Here is a 16251-nt window from a genome sequence, read left to right on the forward strand (position 1 = left end):
TCAGGTGACTTGGATATTCATTGCAGCCTTGGCATATTGAACCAATACTTTGTGGTGCTCCAAAGCCAGGGTCAAGGGAAGAAACTATGTCACATGTACAACCACAAAAATATATTGAGTGTTGTTTTACTGTTTTAAAACACTGTACATAATATATGTACAAACAAGAATGCTTGGCTACTGATTTCATGCTGCCGGCAAAAAATACCTGCTGCATCTTTCATTAACAGATTTTCAATAAAATAAATTAACTTTTTAACCCAATCATTGTTTCATTTATTTATGGTGGTTACCACCTTAACTTTTGGTATGCTTAGGAGCAGATCTGCTCCCATGTATATACTTACCTATATTCAACTTTAAAAAAATGCATTAATTTTTAAAAGTTGTCTTTAAAAAACGACCGGTCTGGCATAGTGGGTATTGACCCTGCCTGCTAAGCCGATGGTCCTGGGTTCGAATCCCAGTAAGGGCATTTATTTGTGTGATGAACACTAATATTTGTTCCTGAGTCATGGGTGTTTTCTATGTATACAAGTATGTATTTGTCTATATAAGTATGTGTAAGTTATTTATTTTATTTTATTTAATTATGATTGATATATAAATTACAAATTTTTGACAGGAGCATACAAAAGGTTAAATATGAACAAAAAGCAAAGACAGTAGGTAATAAAACAATAATATTAAGTAACAATATGATTTATTAGTTTTGGTTTCACAGGCAGCTTTTATCTTATCTAATGCATAACATCTATGTATTCAATGTCCGCTTGACTTTTGTTAATTTCGAAAATGTTTGAAGTCTATGAAGTAAATGATTTCACTGAGGTTACACTGATTCGGGCAAACCTGTCCACAATTTCACTTCACGGTTTGAATCATTACTAACGCTTAAAGTATTGTCTCTTCTGGTCAAGTAAGCCAGCAGTGCATGTCCTTAGCACTGGTAACTGTCATGAAGATTGCAGCGGCAGCTTTGACTGTACTGTACTGCCAACTTGGCGAGGACTTCTCAGCGTGGAAGAAGAGCCCGCGGAGCCCGCTCTTGCCCGCTCTGGCTGCGCCGCCGCCTTGGTTGGGGCTGCGGGGACGACGGCTGTCTGAAATTGTTAAACTTTAGGTCAAAATTATATGCAATTAACAACACACTTTTCAAATATTACACTATATAGAGTTATTTTATCACGAAATTGTGATTAACTAAGTTAGACAAATACCAAAATATTTAATTTGCTTACCGATAAAACAATTATTTTCTCCAAAATTAGATTCGCTGTTCACTTGACACTCTTGACAGCTGACAGATGACGTTTCTTGACGGTTTTGAACGAGAACCACAGACAAAAATTAATTTTTACCGACTTGGCGCGTAGCTTGAGCGTTAACTAAAAAGATTGCCTCTTGGCTAGGTTATTATAAACATTATCGACCAGTCGCTCGCGAACGTAGAGATCGAATCGACACGGAGCGAATGTAATTTGGCTACGGGCCCAGATTACTTAATACCATAATTCTAGCAAATACAATACCATTTTTTATACTTATTTCTTCTGTGAAATATTCACCGCGGTGTCGCACTTTTCGGAGATCTTTTAATAGATAGACCAAAAAAAGTCTGCAGCGATTTTGATAGCCAACGCAATGCAAGTGTTATCTTAAACGTCATACTTTTATGAAATTATGACATATAAATAACACTTGCACTGCGTGGGCTATCAAAATCGCTGCAGACTTGTCTTGGTACATTCCTATTTTTAAGCAATATTTAAATGATAAAACACTCCATCAATGACTTTTTTCGACGTTTATGAAGTTCCCGTCAAAACTGCCACAGGCATGTTTTCATACGTCAGAAGTAAGTCATTTTGTATATATTTTTAACTTACACGAGAAACTGGTTTCGTAAGATGTTTATTGAATTCCTGTCAAATCTGCCACAGGCATAATCTTCGGGAAATGTTTCGATGTTATAAAGTAACATTTATTAATGCATAGGGAATCAGAAGGATTTCATTTTCTCACAGTCTATTACAATATTTTCGACGGTAAGTCATCATCATCATCATCATCTCAGCCATAAGACGTCCACTGCTGAACATAGGCCTCCCCCTTTGGCCTTAGGCCTCGACGGTAAGTAAACTGCTTTAACTTTGTCAGATTTTTGTTTAAAGAGAGAAGAGTTGCAAGACCGAAGTGATCCCATAAATGTTCCGTGAATAAAGTTTTGTACGGAACACTAAAAATTATGGTGGCCAATTCAAATTTACATTCTTACATAAAATGATGTTATGGAAGCGCTGGTGGCCTAGCGGTGAGAGCGTGCGACTTGCAATCCGGAGGTCGCGGGTTCAAACCTCGACTCGTACCAATGAGTTATTCGGAACTTATGTACGAAATATCATTTGATATTTACCAGTCGCTTTTCGGTGAAGGAAAACATCGTGAGGAAACCGGACTAATCCCAATAAGGCCTAGTTTACCCTCTGGGTTGGAAGGTCAGATGGCTGTCGCTTTCGTAAAAAGTGCCTACGTCAAATCATGGGATTAGTTGTCAAGCGGACCCCAGGCTCTCATGAGCCGTGGCGAAATGCCGGGATAACGCGAGGAAGAAGAAGGAGATAAAATGATGTTATTTTAACTTATTTTGTTAAATGTGTTATCATTTGCCCATGCGTCCGGACAAGTAGGAGCGAAATGCGCGCACGAATGATAACTAAATCACAGTGTTTAGATATCAGAATGTAGGTACGTTCAAATCAGACTCGTGACTGCTGCTGTTTAATTATTGTCCATCATATTTTCACGGAAGCGTACGAACGTGTCTTGCTATTTCAGTCAATCTCGGTGCAAAAAGTACTAAGGTTGACTGAAGTAGCATGACAGATACGAACGTTTCCGAGAAAACACGATGGAAAACAGTAATACACTATATCTTTAAATGATATTTAATAAAAATATAGCAACCGCCTCTTCGCCGCTTTTCGTGCAACCGATTGAATTGATAACTTTACAAATATTGACTATGACTTAAAAATAATTGTACAGCATTTGGAAAAGGCCTGAGTTAAATTCAAACAAAAATTCTAAGTGAAATTTACTCTTAAGCCAAATTAAATTTCAAACGCAATTGAATTGGATTGCGCACATAAATTAACTTCTCTAAGAGGCGTATTTAGATTTTATAATACGATTTAATTTTAATAACCTCGGTGCATGTCACTCGGATTCATATATTATTAGTGGGATTATACAAATTATATCAAATCATAATCATATTTTTCAATTCTGATTGCGCTTCTAATTCATTCGATATTCGCAAAAAACAAAATTAGATCATCCCTTTCATTGTGCGGGTTTTCAACGAACACAATAATGAAGGATGAAAATCGCCGAATTTCAGTAAAAAAGTGCTTATAAAACTGACGGTTCAAACGTATTTATATGTAGGTAAATAAATTAATGCTGTGAAATAAAAATCCCATGATTTACAAACATTAATTAGGACGGTTTTTTTAAACGTGTAAATGTTGTGAGATTTAAGGTGACGGTCCATTTCCAACGACAGCTGCATTACTGTTCCTTTTACTATGGAAATTGACAATGACAGCGACGCGTTCAGTGCACCGTACACCGGTAGTGCAACTGCGGTTAGAAATGGAATGTTACCATTAAGATGCGCGCTACGTGATGGTACCTAAGCGGCCGCCATATCTTATGGACGCTTGAAACTCCAGCGGAGTCACATAGGTCACCGACTAAATGAGATTAGCTCAGAACTGGGACAAGTGGCCAACTCGAAGGGATATACTCAGCAGTAGGCGATAAGAGGCTGATATGATGATACCAGGTTAAGGGTCAAAAAGATCACTGTGTTACATTCTTTCCTGTAGACATACACAAGAGTTAAGGGGTATAAAGGTTAATTTTCTTATTTAACCCTTACCCACGTAAAAAGGTCCTCCTTTTATTGACAGAACTATGATAAAATCATTACTTACATGCCCACAAGCTGTTAACTATTGCCCACAGGAGAGAAAAATGTACAGTTCGCGCGAACACGCTAGTTTTCTCTCCTGTGGGCAATAGTTAACAGCTTGTGGGCATGTAAGTAATGATTTTATCATAGTTCTGTAAATAAAAGGAGGACCTTTTTACGTGGATAAGGGTTAAATAAGAAAATTAATCTTTATAGCCCTTAACTCTTGTGTATGTCTACAGGAAAGAACGTAACACAGTGATCTTTTTGACCCTTAAGTGTCAAAACACATGCCCACAGCCAACACAGTGCATACAAATGTACTTAGTGCATAATTATTATCCATTGTTTTTTCACGAAAATGTACGAACGTGTCTTGCTATGTCAGTCAGTCTCGGCACCTACAAAAACTACTGAAGTTGACTTAAAGTGACATTCCATTTCCAACTGCAGCTGCAATACTGTTCATTTTACTATGGAAACACGTCGCTGTCACTGTCCATTTCCATAGTAAAATGAACAGTATTGCAGCTGCAGTTGGAAATGGAATGTCACTCTTAAGCAGAATGACGAATACGAACGTTTCCGAGAATATATTTACGACCGGTCTGGCCTAGTGGGTAGTGACCCTGCCTGCGAAGCCGATGGTCCTGGGTTCGAATCCCAGTAAGGGCATTTATTTGTATGATGATACAGATATTTGTTCCTGAGTCATGGGTGTTTTCTATGTATTTAAGTATTTGTATATTATATAGGTATATCGTTGTCTGAGTACCCACAACACAAGCCTTCTTGAGCTTACTGTGGGACTTAGTCAATCTGTGTAAGAATGTCCTATAATATTTATAAGAATGTCCTATAATAATATTTATTTATATGATGGAAAACAATTATGCACTATCTTAATCTGTACCCACCGCCAACATAGTGCATACCTATACTTGCAAAGGCGTTGGTGGCGTTGACAATAGCTTGACATCAAGAGTAGGCAATATTTGAAAAGCCACATTTACAACTACAACGCGGTCGATATGAACGGATCTAATACCAACAAAACACGAAGGGTTAATTTGACACAATAAAGACCCCTTGCACGCAGGGCGTCATCATCATTACAAAGTAATGATGTTAGTAGCACTTTTTGTTTTATTTCGCTGGGAAATTGTACAATATCATACCAGGACAATCTCGCACAAATCAAACAAGTTTAAGCTAATTTTAAGGATTCACTCACGTGTTTTTGATTAAGCTCAATAACGCTGTATTTTTAAGCAAAATAGCATTGGTTTGAAGTCCCGTCGGGCATAATCCTTCGGAATTAAACATTAAAGATCAATCATTCACGGAAATGACAAAACAAAAGAACATCGATAGTGATCTAAAAAAGCAATTTTGTTAAGGTAACTGGGTCAATTGCGTCTTTGGGTAAATTTCCTTTTTTATTGTATATCAAATTACACAGTTTGGTCATAAAACTTTTTGGCGTTAAGATCTTTCCTTATTTTCTTTCCGGACCCTTGTAAGTAGTTACGCGTGTTAAAACCACCGATTTCCGTCTTTTCCATCACGGAACAATGCTGCTTCTGACATTTGGGAGGCGTACGCTTTTTACACTTAATGAAATACACCGAGGATGCTGCCCTTGCCCGTGCCATCGTAAATATGTAAGTTGCACTTAAAAGAAATTAAATTTGATTTAAAAACTGTAAAAATATACTTGAATCTATCCACAGGTAAAACACCCGTTTTAAGAAGTAAAGGGATGACAATAAATAACATATAATCCTAATTTATTGAGCAAAAAACTTCCTGAACAAAAATTATATTATTATAATAATTATAATTTATTAAAAATATTTATTTCATAAACTCAGAACATGATTTTCCTAGCTTGATAACATTATAACAGTTCTAAGTTATACTGCAACAACAGTGTAAAGTGATTTTTACGTAGGTTCACGTTGGGCGTAGAAAGATGACACTTTCCACCACCCCCTACAAAAATTTCACGTCCCATGAACAGATGGAAAAAATCATGACATTAAACGATATTAATGAAATATAAATTGAAATTAAAAAAAAAACAGAGTGAAAATAAATAGCCTAATTCCATAAAAATATATGTGCATCTGCCAGAGTAATTTCCAGAACTTGGAAATAAAATTGAGTAAAGAATACGTATCGAGCCACTTTGCAAATATTAACCACCTGTGGCTTCATTGTAACGGAAATCAGTGAGTTTATAAAGCAGACAATAGACTGGTTTCTCGACGATCCATTTTGTTAAGTAAACTGACGGTTATCAGAGTATATTAAATTTTATGCTGAGTAGACCATTTTTAAATACATGAATAGGTAAAGTATGCAAAAAATAACTACAGATACGCTCGCTTTTTAGCTATAAGATCGCTGTTTATTGTTGTTTGCGCGCATTAGTATTGTTTTGTTTAAGAAAGATTTTGAGTTGTGTATTATCACAAGGACACCGCTTCGCTAAATAGAAGGAACTCACGCAAAAATGTATAGTAAATAGTCTTTATATTGAACTCTTACATTATGCGCTAATGCCTTGAAACAAATCACAAAAATCAAACTAGAATATATTTTCAAGTCAATTCTTTAAGACCTAAGTTACAGATGGCTCAATAAAATGTTTTTCGTTTCCTTCTAGTTACCATTTTTTTCTGGCCTTACAGCCTCTCCGATCTGTACGAGATTTAGCCCCCTAAGAATTACCTAACTACTTAAATAAATGGTAGAAAGAAGCCTACTGTCATTGTATTTATACTGTGTTGTAGTAGGATAAAGCCGACCACTGACTAACAGTCCGCCGGACGATATCGGCGTGTCAGTTGTTCGGAACTGTCAAATTTTTGTTCTAACTGACAGGCCGATATCGTCCGGCGGCCTGTTAGTCAGTGGTCGGTTTAAAAAGGACCCCGGACCTAAAGTATGGAAAATGTGGTTTCAGTTAAATATCTTGAGATTTTGATATGTTACAGATTTCAGAGTCCTGAACAAAAGTCTCTAGGGGTGCTACCACTGTTTTCAGGTCCCTTTCAGAGTTTCGAATGATTTTGAACCAGAATTAGTGTAACAAAGTATTAGTGTAAGTTCACAATATGAATAGGTATTTAATTAGAAAATTGTATTTTTTAAAAGCGGGGAAAGTTGACCAGTTTAACGGTAGTTAAAACCTTCATGGCCTTCATAGCATATTAGGGTAATTATTGTTCAATTTACACTGGCCGTCATTTATAATAGATAACCATAATTTATGTGTTACACAAACAGCTGAACACTAAATTAATAGCCCATATAAAGCAATAAGGCAAATAATGATAAAAAGGACCATAACATTTATGAGTATTCCATTTCGCGAAGCACCTAATGTAATATGTCAGTTTACTATACATTAAAATCTAACGAGTAAATATTAAAGGGAGTCTGGGCGACTTGCTATGGTGAAAGACATTTATAAAAAAAGTGGGAAAGACATTTACTTTTTTTTGGCATGCATTGTTAATACTTAAACGCCCAAATATATCTAAATATATCAAAGTGACATTGAGTGCTCATACAATATTTTAGATCTAAGTTTTAAGAACAATAAAAGTCAAATGACATTACTAATGAATCCAAAATGAATTGACCCTTGTTCTTGGGATTGAAGATTTGTTTCTACAAACTTTTATGTTTATAATTAAAAAATAAGTAGGTAAATAATGTAAACAATCATCCAAAATATTTGCGTGTCTAAATGGAAATGGTACGGAAAAAAGGAACGTTGATTGCAAAACGGACCTTAAAATTCAACAATGACAGTTAAATTAACCCGTAATCGCAATTTTATAAAGTAGGGTCTTCAAAAAAGGTAAATCGTTTCAATTTATTCAGTTCTCTACAATGGCGCTCTCTCCAAACCGTTTAGTTCGTTAGGCAAACCCGCAGCGTATGAGTGCTCTCCAAATCTGTTTAGGGATTTCAACAATGTTCATGCGGTATTCGTACTGTAGAAACATGTACCTAATTCTAAAATAAAATTATTAACAAAATAATTAAACTAAATTTTTAATTAAATTCTTAATTTCATATTAATTTGACAGTACCCACTGTGAATCATACTTATTAATCTTATTATACATATGCGTGTCAAATGCAGTTAATATCAAATTAATAATGAAAATGGAAACCTAGTGTAGGCTCTTCGAATCATGTCTGAGTGTTAAAAAGGACATGAGCCGTAAAATTAGCTTTATGTTACCTATAGTATTTTTCAAACTCGATCAGATTTGTTGTTTTTAGCTTATAAATTATAAGATGTCACCTGTCACTTTATCCACCGAGTATGAAAACTACTATAGTATGACTCAATGGCAGTTTAAATTCAATAAATGACAAATATCAAATCAAGTCGAAAAAGTTCGAATCAGCCTGCTATTTATACTGCTGTTTGAAATCATTTATTCCGAATTTTACGTGAGTAGTATTTATTTAGTGAAATTGAATGGTGAAATTAACACACGTCGATATTTAAACTAGGGATTCGTATCTGTTTTTATATAAGCATTACTGCAGTCTACGTAAGTACGTATTGGCTAGGTGTACAAAGGAACAATTATTGGCCTTTCGGCTCGATTCGGAAAATGAATTAGATTTCTACTAGACTTCAACAAGTTACGATATGGATAAATTAAAGATATTTGTAAGATAGATATGTCAAATTTGACGTTTCCGCGATTCTGGAGGTCCTCTTGAACGAATTCGACAAGTTATGACTTAGATATCCAAGTCACATCTAGTCGATATCTAATTTAGATCTAGTTGATCTCTATATCGTCTCTAGATCTTGTGATTATCTTGAAATCCGAATAGGCCTGTTCAGTTTGTGTCTATTGCAGACGATTTATGGTGTAAGACATTACACCGCCTGGGATGGAATTAAGGAAACGCAGGGATGCCCTTTATTGTCAAGCACCTGCATTATCCTCTCGGATTTACCGTCTTATCCCACAGGAAAGGCGAGCCAATACGTGTGGAGACAGGTCAGCTGCAGGAATCTGCCGCTTATTTCAGGTTGGACCCTACTCGCACCTTACGGAAAACTCCAACCCGGGTTTTATTTTGGAGTATCCTTCTCCTAGAAAACTGCTCTTGCAAACCAATGCTAAGAGGACTATCTCGTGACGAAATAGCTTTTTGCTTTGTTTGTGGACTTACCCGATTCAAACAAAAACGTCACTTTTGACACTGACACATCTAATCCATATCGTCTCTAGATCCATTAATTGACGTGTATCTTAAAGTTAGAATCAGGCAGGTAGCCTCGTACGACACCCTTATCCAATGTGAGAGTTGGCGCTATTATAAAGCCGGCCACTACACGGCCAAAAGGAACGATAAGATGCACAAAACTAAATAAAATTATTTCAGATTCTGGCTTTTTTTCAGAATTTACAGGTTGTACGTCTGCGTTTGCACATTTACACTAAAATGTCACGTTTATCATGAGATTTTGCAAACGCCCATGGAGCATTCCATGAAATTGTCTACCGTTGTCCCGTACAAACGCGAAGTTTCTGAAGATTTAAAGGTATAAGAGTTTCTTTTTCTATGACAAATGGTCAAAAATACGCACAGAAAAATAATCGCCTGCTTTAAATGCCGAGAAAAAAGTCGCAACACAGGAAATACAATGCGTTTGTACGGGACAGCCCTTGGAATGCTCCCCATAAGCTGTTACGAGTATGGTCACTTACCTGTTAACATCAATCCCCAAGTAACACAACGTAGCTGAATATTGTTTGAATAATAGGGCATGCCGTACTTAATGCTGAATAAGGTAGCTGTATAACAGCTGAATAAGCGTTATACAGACGTTATACAGAAGGTTTGGGCGCAAAGTGGGCAGTGCCCACGCCGCTTATTTCTGAATAACAGTAATGTAATAGCTATATAAGTGTATGCCCACACATTGAATCGCTGAATAACACTTGTATAGAGGCTGTCAAAAGCTTATATACCGCTTTTAAACCAAAGTTATCCAGCTTTGTACACAATGAATCAGTTATTCACACGTTATGAAGCTTTTGGTTCCAAAGTGCATTTTTACAGAAAATATATTCAGATATTTGTGTTAAATCAATGATTTGTCTTCCATTTTAATTTGTGAACTCGTGTCAAAGTGTAGTTTATGCAGTGAAAACTTACAAAATAAGGAGGACATCACCCATATAATTATTTGATGTTTACATAACTTCAATTTCATTGCGCATGCGACTTTACTGTTAATATATATATGCATTTTATTTAAAATTTTAAAGCGCCGCGTAAATAATGCACCGTTTCAAAAGTAAATATAGAAAATTTACTACTCCACATTTAAATTTGTAATTTTTCTGCGGTGTTTAGATGTTTTAGTGATAGAAAATGTACTTTAACAAGTTATGCTACGATAAAACTAGTTTTATAAATGAATAAAATGGGTGTTTCAGTTCATTTTCAATTCCTATATAATTGTAGAGGTTATAAAGTGAGCAACCGTAATGGCGTCCGACTGTGATGAATATAAGCTGCTGCCACAGCTATTATTGTGCTAATTTCTGAATAAGCATTCACATTATTCGCGTTACTAAGCAACATGTTAGATAATAATGGTCTTAACACAACAAGTTTTGAATAACATCAGTATAATAGTAATTGTTTTCTCAATCTTAAAGCCTATTAGGGTTCTATACACAAATAGTAAAAACCACATAGATCCTTACTACTTTGATGATAAAACATTATAGGTATGTAACACGGGCAATATTCAATCCTACTTCCCACTAATATTATAAACGCGATATAATATATAAGTTATATGATAAATCTGGGGGCACGGCAGTTTACACAGTTATTTTTTCCGTTATCAGTTCCGACAAATATGTAGTAGGTAAAGGTAACGCAAAGATGTACGACGTGAGTACGAAGATGTATATAGTATGAGTGGTATGGTTACGAGTATGGTATGAATATGAATATGGTATAGGTGCGAAGGTGAGGGTATATCATTCATTCATTCATATTAGTAGCGGGTATCACGGGTATGAGTACAATTAAGTATAGTTTGATATGGGCAGTATTGTTTAGGTATGATTACGAGTACAGTGTGGGATGGGTATGAGTAGACCCACTTGAAAACTAAAAACAGTCTGTTCAAAATCGACAGGAGAATCGATTTCGCTATGAGGGTGATTATTTTATTTTTCTCATACCCAGTCCAGTCTACAACTTTTTAATGCAACAATATGAATAACTAGCATTTGACACATTGTTTGCCAACTAACAACAACCTTAAATGGCCATTGGTAAACTTTATCTCGTTGCAGTAAGGTATGAAAATGGTCAGTTAACAGTGTTTACGATGGTAACTAGCAATTGTTGTACGTCATTAAAAGTAGAGATGCAACGGATAGTTGTTTGGTCGGATTCCGGATATCCGGCCTGGACACTGGCCGAATATCCGGTATCCGGCCGCCGGATATTCGGCCGGCGGAACTATACCTACATTTCGGTTTTTCAGTAGCGCATTCTGCAGGTTTGACCTGTTTCCTAGTAAACGTTCGCGCGGATTCATTTCTAGGTTCGAAATGAGTGCGCGTGCAAGTCAGTGGAATGATTAAATAGTTTTAAAAATAAACAAGTACGATAATGACCGTGTCTGTTTCTTAAATCCAATTTGTTTACTCCGAAATCATGCAATGTTACTATCCGGTATCCGGCCGAATAGAAGGTCACTATCCGGTATCCGGCCGGATAGTAAAATAGTGGCCGGATAGGCCGGATAGTAACCGGATATCTGGTGCATCTCTAATTAAAAGGACTATGCATCTTGTGTAAAATAACCAATCGAAGAGAATTGTTAAGAAAACTAAACCTCGATTTTTTTAAATAATGGTTGGATTAAAGAATATGCGTATTTATTCTTGATGCGTTCAAAATAAAATAAAAACTCGCTCAAGCTCAAAGCAATCAGACTCAAGTAGCACTGTTGACCGTGTATACAGCTACGGAACCCTCTCCACTGCGCACTTGTTGATACCAAGCAGTAGTTTGAATAGCGCTTCTCATTGCGTTCATTTTGCAGCTTTTAGCAAGAAAATATAGTATATGTGTACTAAAATCGCTATAACTTAAGTATAAGTGTTGTTTTAGTATTTATTATTCAGACGTTATGTCAATAAAAGCCATAATTAACCCATATATGCAGCTACTGAATAACAAATAATATGTGGATTTTATTACAGCTTCCAGTAATAGCGTCCACCTTTATTCAAAAACTAGCGTTAAAACAGAAACTGCAACGGCTTTTATACAGTTGAAAGTCTTCACCGACGCTTCTTTTCAGCATTTAGTAGCCACTATCACATTTTTCTTAATATTGTCTGCTTAAAATCATACAACACAGAATATATACAGCTAATTGCTGCTAATGCTGCTATTATGCAGCTTTTAGTAACCACAAATGCTTTAAGCTGAATAATGTCTAAGTAACTGTGTAAGAAATAAGTATTATTCAGCTTTAATATGCAAAACCGATACTATGCAAAATTTATTCAGCATTTATTGGTATAAAGGCCCCACTAGGCCCACATATTTTCTTATTCCGAATTTAGTAATTTCCACCGCATATACACAAAATTTATGCAATCTTAATTTGAATAAGATGATAATTTTACTCTATTATCCTGCTTGTGTGTTACTTGGGTCAGGCTTAGCTTGTAGCCATCGTTGTGGTATTAAAAATCTAACTATTGAGTTATACCGATCAGAGAGTAGTTTATCTACTCTCTGATACATAAAATATATACCTATACGAAGTAAAGTAAAAACATGAGTACAAGAAAAAAAAACAATTTTGGCAATTCACCAGATACAATAAGTTTCAGCTACAGTTAGTAGCTTTGTACGCAGCCAATTTTCCCGCAATAAAATAGTAGATTACACAGAAAGGGCGTAAAGCCGAGAATAAAATAGGTTAAAAATATACCCGTACTACCTTTATTCCGTAGCTTTTTAATTAAAATAAGAGAGAAGCCAAGATCTAAATAGCAAGACTTCAAATCATACGTTCATAAACGTATGTTAGGTTACAAGCGCTGCTTTTTACTCAATTGGAATCAAGATGTATAAGGCAAGACGCTACATATCTTATATTTAAACATATATTTTTTAATTATTAAACCTTAGAACCTCAACTTACTGGCAATAATACTATTCTGCCTATTGCATCGTCGTATACTTAAGAAATCGTTAAGGATGACTCATGTTAGACCGGGCCGTGTCCGGGTCGGAGCTGCCGGCGCATCGTTTTCTATGGAAAGCATCACGTGATCGCCAGTCCTGTCATAGAAAAGTAAGCGCCGGAAGCTCCGGCCCGCTTTAACGTGAGTTATCCTTTATGCGTTGTAGCACAAACCCATATTTTTAAAACATGACAAGAGAGAAAAGCGGCAAAGACATAAAATCATGCCGTTATGTTCATAAAGCAACTGATTATAACTGCTATAACATCGGCGTGACAACTCGCATAAAACAAAACGACTCCCAGCAATCACCGAAACGCGTGACAACTGCTATGCAATAAGCTTTGTCCCTATCATGCCTTCAAACAACAACCAGCGAGGCGTGAACTACCCGTCACAGGTACTCTATTGACGACAAAGCTTTTTCATAATTGGCCATGTTATATATCAGCTATCTAATTTACAGCGAGCAGTAAAAATGTAACACAGAAAGATAACCAAAATGTGCACGCTTAGGGGAAGTGTGTCAAATACTTGTATTTATTAGTATCGAATTTTACGTTGACTTATGTGGATCAATTCGGACGTTTTTTATTACAGTTTTAGGGATGCTATAAATTGAGAGCCGCCTTTTTTACTCTTATTAATATTTAGGAGCTATGAATTCTGTAACAGAAATTATACGGTTCAATTTATTATGTCGGTCAAAATGTAAACTCAATGTATTAAATCCATTTTCGTCCGAATCATCCATAATTAATGATGATGAACATAAATTAATTCATCTTAAAATTATTAAGCAACGAAATTACTGTAAATATATTTAATTTTCATTTATAGATTCATGTAATAATAGGAGGTACCATGGTGTATCATATCATACCTTCCTGGCCGGTTTCGACCACGGCGACTGTATAGTACTGATTACTGAGAGCGACGTTCGTGAGCTCTCAGGTGGCTGACATAACCGATCTTAGCAGTAAATGTACGGCCACATTCACTGCATGTCAGCACCCCTCCGACAAATTGTAATTGATATATAATAAAATTAAAATATAATATTTTATATAGTAAAATTGTATTGATTATGGTGTATAGGCACAGAATAAATAATAGTACTAGGTACAGAAGACTCACTCTCTAACAAAACGCGTCTGTCACGATCAGCACAGATATGGCCGCTAGGTGGCGACAGCGCCACGGGCGGCTTATGGCAAACCCCAAAATTGGGGTCGAACGGATGGACTTTTAGGTACCTGTAGCAAAGCGACGAAATCGCGGAGTGAGTTACGCCTGGTATGGTAGGTTGGAGAGGTCCAAGCCAAGTAAAAAGCACACTTACAGTCTACTATTGGCACGCAAAATTAAATTGAAATGTCTTTTCGTGATTTTAATTATAGTTCTGTTACCCTATAGTTACCCTTTCCGAAGCCTTATTTAGAAGTGTATTGAAATATATTCTCGTATTCAATACAACGCTCAAGATTCACACTGTACAATGTGCAATGTCAAGCTAAAACCGGAAATAGCTGTCCCAAGCCTTGTGGTCGGCGGTCAGACAGCTAGGCAAGGCGACCGCGAAGAGAACATGTAGGATAGTCTGACAGCTTCCTATGTTAGCAGAACAGTAATACGGCGCAATTCGGGAAATGAGTTAGAGATTAACTAGATACGACATAGTTAAGATATATGACGTCCCACGGGTAAAGGTACCTTATGTCGATTGGCGCTTACGCTATTATTAACGCCGCTCCAATATTATTGCGGCGTTATGTGACGTAAGCGCCAGCCGCCATAAGGTACCTTTTACCGTGGAACGTCACATACCTTCACTATTTCATATCTAGTGAATCTCTAATCCATTTCCCGAATCGCGGCGCCAGCCGCCATAAGGTACCTTTTGTAGTGGAACGTCACATATCTTTACTATTTCATATCTAGTGAGTCTCTAATTCATTTCCCGAATCGAGCCGTAAGTTTAGCTAACCGAGATTTCGATATATGCTAGTTGCATTGAAAAGCTTGAACATTCTGAATTAAGGCGTTCTTATACTCGAGTTTTACGTTTTCAAGGGGGTGAAGCAGACGCAGGGATTTTAAATCCAATACTCAAAATTATATTATCAGGAGTCTCAATACCCTGATGGTACTGGTACTTGGTGATCATTTTTTTATTTATATAATAAGTAATACAGCATTACAGAAAACACAGGCACTGGGAAACTACAAAATAAAATAAAATACAAGGAGACAAAGAAAATCTACTATATATACACAAAAGTATTTAATACACTACACTAATATTTTTATAAATACAAATAAAACCACCTTAAAAAAAGCACGCTTTATTAATACACAATCCTACTTATACTATCACCCCCACCCAGCCCAAAAGTGCCAAAGATTAACGAATTGAATATTGGATCAGAAATGGATCACATTAGATTTTCACGTCAACTTGTGGTAAAGCCACGATATTTTGATGATATCGTTACATCACCAATATCCGGTGTTGACCAACAAAACCGCGATTAGTAGGTCAAACGGGTTCCAGTAAGGTCGAGGTTCCTTTAAATAGTATAGTCGCGGACGGTCTAGAACTAAAAATGACTAGTGTAATATTTTGACTATATCGCTTTTAGTCTACATCGCGAACGCAAAATGACTACTTGCGCAGAATAGGACGTTTTTGCGTTCTAGACCGTCCGCGAATAATTCCTTTAAATAGTATATCCCAGATATTTGCGGTTTTGACAGCCCTGGTCCCGTAGACAACATGCCAATCGCTAACGCTACGTAGCGAAAGAAACGCAACTGTCACTGTCACACTAATATGGAAGAGTGATAGAGAGACAAAGCGATTCGATGGCGAAGCGCAAGCAATCAAGATTACAATCAAACGAATATTTATTTATTGGATAAAGTGGCAGCCCCATGGGCCCTTGCCAAAACACAGTAGACGTAGATTGAAGTAAAACATTTCAA

The 16251-nt window shown here is 36.4% G+C and overlaps 1 long non-coding RNA gene across 1 annotated transcript; it reads right to left on the reverse strand.

The window, feature by feature from the left end:
- Window positions 1–686: 686 nt before the first annotated feature.
- Window positions 687–1480, reverse strand: LOC134672696 (uncharacterized). Its single transcript, XR_010099371.1, has 2 exons — window positions 1242–1480; window positions 687–1103 (listed from the first exon to the last, which is right to left on the reverse strand). It is a non-coding gene; the product is annotated as an uncharacterized LOC134672696 (long non-coding RNA).
- Window positions 1481–16251: the final 14771 nt, after the last annotated feature.

The sequence above is a fragment of the Cydia fagiglandana genome, chromosome 17 (genome assembly GCF_963556715.1).
Source record: "Cydia fagiglandana chromosome 17, ilCydFagi1.1, whole genome shotgun sequence".
NCBI lineage: Eukaryota > Metazoa > Arthropoda > Insecta > Lepidoptera > Tortricidae > Cydia > Cydia fagiglandana.